The sequence below is a fragment of the Setaria italica genome, chromosome IV (assembly GCF_000263155.2).
Source record: "Setaria italica strain Yugu1 chromosome IV, Setaria_italica_v2.0, whole genome shotgun sequence".
NCBI classification, from domain to species: domain Eukaryota; kingdom Viridiplantae; phylum Streptophyta; class Magnoliopsida; order Poales; family Poaceae; genus Setaria; species Setaria italica.
The window spans coordinates 35612156-35617670 of record NC_028453.1 but is presented as its reverse complement, the minus strand read 5'-3'; the positions used below and the strand labels follow the sequence as shown (position 1 = coordinate 35617670).

Below are 5515 nucleotides of genomic sequence, written 5' to 3'. Positions count from 1 at the left end.
TCTTCAGATACAAATCGGGGACTGTGCAGTGGCGGCTGGACAGATAAGAACGAGGGACGAGAAGAAATCCCAGTAGGATGGAGCTATCAGGAAGTAATTGGAGTTAGGACTGTGGATAAGGAAATTGCGTGAGGGAAGCTGCTAGCATGGTGGATACAGTTGCATGAAGCATATGCCTTATCCAAGACCAGCACCTTTCAATATGTGCATATCCTTTGTCCATCCCCACCCATTCTGTTTGGGCATGTGGATGCGGTATTAAAAATTGTGGTAGTTGTTGAGTCCTGTGGCATAGAACCTGTGGAATGGTATAAGAGAGGTCTTAGGCGTTGAAATCTGTCGTCAGAGCAGTCTAAAGCAGATCATAATCTATTGATTAGATCACTGATCTTTTGTCAGTATTGTATTGAATATATGGTACTTGCTTTGTTATACATGCTGCAAGGTTTCTCTGCCTAGATTAGGCCGGGGTCTTCAGGTTAGTGTTGGAGCTGCTATGCCACTTGGAATCCTTGTCAGAGGAGGTGAGCAGAAAAGTTTGTGAGTCTGCGAGAGGATAGTAGCAAGGGAGAAAGGGCTATAGTTGGATGTTAGTTCAACATGGGTTTCTATTTCTTTCAAAACGTCAGAAATGTGTTGCAAATGAATTCTCTCGGTCCATGTTGCTATAGTTTTTATAAGATACATTGGCGACAAGCTGAATTCCCTGAGTTGTGATATGGCTCGTCTGTAGTTTTGCTTCTCTTCTTTTGGTTCGTGCATTTTATATGATAATATGGTAGGTACCAGTGAATTAGTGATGAAGAATCGTTCTGAACCTGAACTCCTCCTGGCCCTAAGATTCAAAGATGATAAACAGATCAGATTTGGATTGGGTCACAGAGGTTGTAAGGAGCTTGTTTCTCTGCACGTTTCGTCGGTGGAAAACATATAGAACAGTATTCCACCAAAATGGATGGAGACATTTTATAGCTGCATCTTGGTTACTGCTTTTCAGGGTCACTTTCTGAGTATTTGACATCTTGCAGCTATACGGAAACAGAGGAACATCAGATAAAATGGAGAATCTGAAATTTCCATGCTTCCCAGATTCTATTATTTGTTTATTACTCTTAGTCTATTGTTGGCTGTAACTTTTATTTCTTCAGTTAAGGTTGAAATTGAGTACCCTTTGACATTTTCTGCTTTTCTTCAGTCTATTTGATTGTCCATCAAACATTGCATCCAGGCGCCTTGCACCATGCAGTTGGTGGATATGAACAGAGTAAAGAAGGGAATATATCCTATTTTCCATTTACTTTACTTTTGTGTTGATTAGTTGCTTGAAAACTTTACAAATGCTACTCAGATAGGTAAACTTAAACAGTCATTTGGTTGAGTTTTTTGAAGGTTCATGTTCTGATGCAGTTCGAGGTCAAAAGTTTGCAGAGTTATTTCCCAGTTACCAAGATCAATGACTGACTTATTAGGATGATAAAAAATATATGGTCAAAGGGATGATATGATTGAATTGAAATTGTTGTCAAGACTCGACCACGGTCATCCAGGTTAGTTAGCATTTGGCACAGCAAGATGCCTTCACATAAATAAAGAAAAGGAGACAGATTGAGAGTTGGTATAGTGCTGTTGAGGGGTTGCTTTCAGCACTTTCTCTTTCTGAATGCCACCAAGCAACTGAAGCTCCCGGTCCATGCAATTTATACTAGTGCTGCCGTTATTTGCTTTCGTGATATGCATATGAAGATGTGGCCTTGTTTTTTGCAGTGGCAATAATTTCTGATTACATTATCATGCACAATTGTCTTCAAATTTTACATGGCAAGTACATGCTCAAGGTTCTTCTGTTTGGCAGTTTCAGTAATTATTACCCTTGTATTCTTGAAAAAAAATATAATTTCTGCATATGATTGGTTATAGGCTTGACTCGCAAGCGTGCAGGCTGATGAGTGATGGTATAGGCATGAATTGATGCTTCTTGATCAAGCAAGAAACATAGACTTTTGGCTGCCTATTCTGCCTAACACATGACCTCATGCTGTCAAGCAGCATCTGTCGCTTCACTAGTCAATCCAAAGAAGTTGATATGTTTCTCAAAATCTTATCCAATCAACTACCCAACCGAATTAACAGTTTGATGGATGCTTGTCTACAATGCGCACTTGCGCAGCATATATTGAATCCTTTTTTTTCTCTTTCTTGAAATGGTGCATATATTGTACCTCAATCAGTTATGGAATCAGTTCCAAAACTGTGCTAGAATTTCTGTTGAGATAGCTAGTGCGTATTCTGGCTATTGTAAATTTCTTTTGAGAGATGAGCGGATGCCGGCTTGTTTTTTTTTTAAAAAATGATTGAAATGTCTGCATGAAGGGAAATGCTTTTAAAATCAAACTCACATATCTGTGCCTACCTGTTATCGCCTCATGGGCCATGGCTAGGAACATGATAGAAAAAACAATACACTTATACACATCATACCATCATCATGAAAAGGAAACTTCTTCACATGATCCCATGCCCTTCTCTGAACATAATACTTGTGTTTCAAGCGTGCCTTTTGCTACTCTCATCTGCCTGTTCATCATTTGCTTCATATCTCAAGCCTAATTCCAGGTACCTTCCTTTCTTGAACAACAATCCTTCGCATCTTTTTACAATGGTATTCCTTCATATCTTGAGTCTAATTTTCTAGATCATGGACGCATGAACCTTCCAGGATGGAAAGTCACATTAGAGAAACATGAGCAGAACTGAACGCATGGATTAGATCTAACCGCAGTGCCAAATTGCTTCGATATATGCATGCAGGTGATGAGCGATGAGTTGGAGCTGTTGGCCTTGGCACGTGCGGCCAAACCGAGGGATCCCACCGTTGTCAATTGCTGTGCTGGCGTTGTCTGTCTTTGGGTCCTAGTCCTAGGCCAGTTTCCAAACATGGCGTCCCGGAACGGCGGAACCCCACATGGAAGAACCAGCTGCACATGAAAGTACTGTGCTCACTGTTCACACTTCCATCCAGAGTTGCATGAAGGTACTGTGCTTCCAAAGTATTGGATAGAGTTTCGATACGGCATGTGCTGTGCTGCGCATCTCTTGAGCATTTCACATTTTTGGCGACGATAATGTTTATCTTCTTTCTTTTCGGGGAAGTGTTCCTAATTCCAGTGTTTGGTCCAATCCTAATTGATTTGGCTTGTGCTGTGGATCGATTGAGCATTTCTTATTTCTGGAGATAACGTTCTTCTATATCTATACTCAACAGTTGATCCAATCTTGACGAAGCACATGGATGGCATATCTCTTGTGCTCCATTTGGAATGAAGGAATTGGAATCTACTTAGTGGAGTAGGCTATTTGTCTTGAAATATGTCATTCCACAACTTTCCAAAGTTTAGATATAAGCCTATCTTAAATTCATAGGGTGAGAAATGGAAATTGATTCTATAGATCCTCATACTATGTTTCTAATATGCAACTTATAGTAAGTTCTTCGACTCACTTCCAAGTGCAGTACACAAGTATCTCTCCCATATGGTCAACAATAATATACAAATATATTCCACGTATAACTATATTAGTTTAATTAATTTGTGTCTAAATTATGATTATTAGAATGGAATTCAATTCCAAGAATCCAAACGGTATTTCTCATTTTGCTGGTAATTTTGTTTATTTACACATGAATGATGTAGTTTGATTAGATCCCGTCCTGATTTTTTTAAAATACTACCATTTTGTAGCTATGCTTCTCCCTTGCACGGATGATATTACACCTTGAAGTGCACTTCTCAATTTCAGGCAACAATTTATTTCTCTTTCATCTGTGCGCGATACTCTCTTACTGGATTGGAAAGCAATGCCATACAGCGAGAACCGCACTTAACCTTTTTCAGCGATGCTACCCTGTTCTGTAGTCATAACTCAATGAGCACGGCATGTTTCTATATTCGAAATATGATCATAATATCTAAACAGACAACATTGGTACCTGTTAACGAAAAGGTTTCGTTTGTAGTTTTTTTTTGCTTTGATGCAGATTATCAAGATGTCCTCTAAAAGAGATTACCATGGACTGGTTTATTGAGTTATCTCTAAAAGGTTAGCTTCACTATGAAAAACAATTCCTGTAAAACTTGTATGCCCATCTCTTAGTTCAGTTTCATATCAGCATCACCACAAAATCTAGGAAAGGAATGGGACCAGATTAGGGAGATGGAGATTAGCTCAATATAATCGATGAAAACTCTGCGACCAATCACAACCTAAATGCTGAATTCGGACATGATCATACATGCTGGAGCTAATGGACTACGTACGCATTCAACTTCGTCGCTCAAAAAATATATTTAAAACATGTGTTTCCCAAGAATTTCTGAGTTGCCTGGCACGGGCAGGTGACGATTTGCCTAACTTGTCAGACTAATGAAAATGATATACTGTTTCAAAAAAAATGAAAACAGATTTAACTTATCTTGGACCAAAGACTTTCGGCCATGCTTAGTAGTGTCATGATCCACTGCTCCAAATAAAGCTGTCTTTATGCGTCAAATTTTGTTTTCTAGCCAAAGCCAATGCAATATACTCCGGCTCATCATTAATGGTCAACACCACACTGGAGCATATAATTACCATATTGTCTCATTATATTTGTTTTCTTTCTTGTAGAAACTCCGTCTCGGTATGTAATGCTCAACAGCACACTGAAATGTTTAGTTTTTCTTTTCCGTGGCTTATCATTCTGTTGCTGTCGCAGCAGCATAATTATTTTATTTATTTACCACTATTCTGGTATTAACCTTTATCAATTACACTACTACACTAGAAAGTCTTTGTAGCATATATTTCTCCCCCAAAAAAGTGCAAGAAGGTTCATCCCCAATTACCCATTGTCACATGAGGACATTTTGGAAGTTGTCGCTGATGCTACTGCTCTAGTTGTAAAAGGATAGAACGTGGTTGCCTATCTCGGCATCGCCACAGTTGCATGTTTATATAGGGAAGAAGTCCCAATGAATTACAATGCAAAAGTAATCTATCTCTAACTATCTATCAACCAAACCATGATACAACAACCAATATCTCCAAGAGATACTATCCGAGTACAACAAGCTAGTACTCGGTTACATGAGATAACAACTATACTTCTAACACTAGTTTCTTTCCTAGAGACTACTCTGTCCCAGAGTTTGCAACGAACGATCTGATTACTAACAGCTGCCTGCAAAAGCATCACGATTGATTTCGTTTTGTTAGGTAGCTGCTGCACTTGCATGCTGATTATGTTGCCAATGCAACACAATTGAGCAGGTCGTTGCGTTGTATCGTTAATGGGACGTCACGTCCTGCAGTGGGGGTTTACGGCATCTACTAACTGCGCCTCCTCCTCGCCCTAACCTCCGTCCGCATGGCATTGTTTGTCGGTGTTGTGTGCTGCTGGGCGTAATGATCTGTCGAAAGCTTTTGGTTGGTGAGAGATCTCACGTCCTTGGTGCTGGGATCGGACTGAGACTATATC

The 5515-nt window shown here is 39.6% G+C and overlaps 1 long non-coding RNA gene across 1 annotated transcript; it reads left to right on the top strand.

Annotated features, from left to right (window-relative positions):
* Positions 1-2500: 2500 nt before the first annotated feature.
* Positions 2501-3207, top strand: LOC111256935. Its single transcript, XR_002677192.1, has 2 exons — positions 2501-2613; positions 2809-3207. It is a non-coding gene; the product is annotated as an uncharacterized LOC111256935 (long non-coding RNA).
* Positions 3208-5515: the final 2308 nt, after the last annotated feature.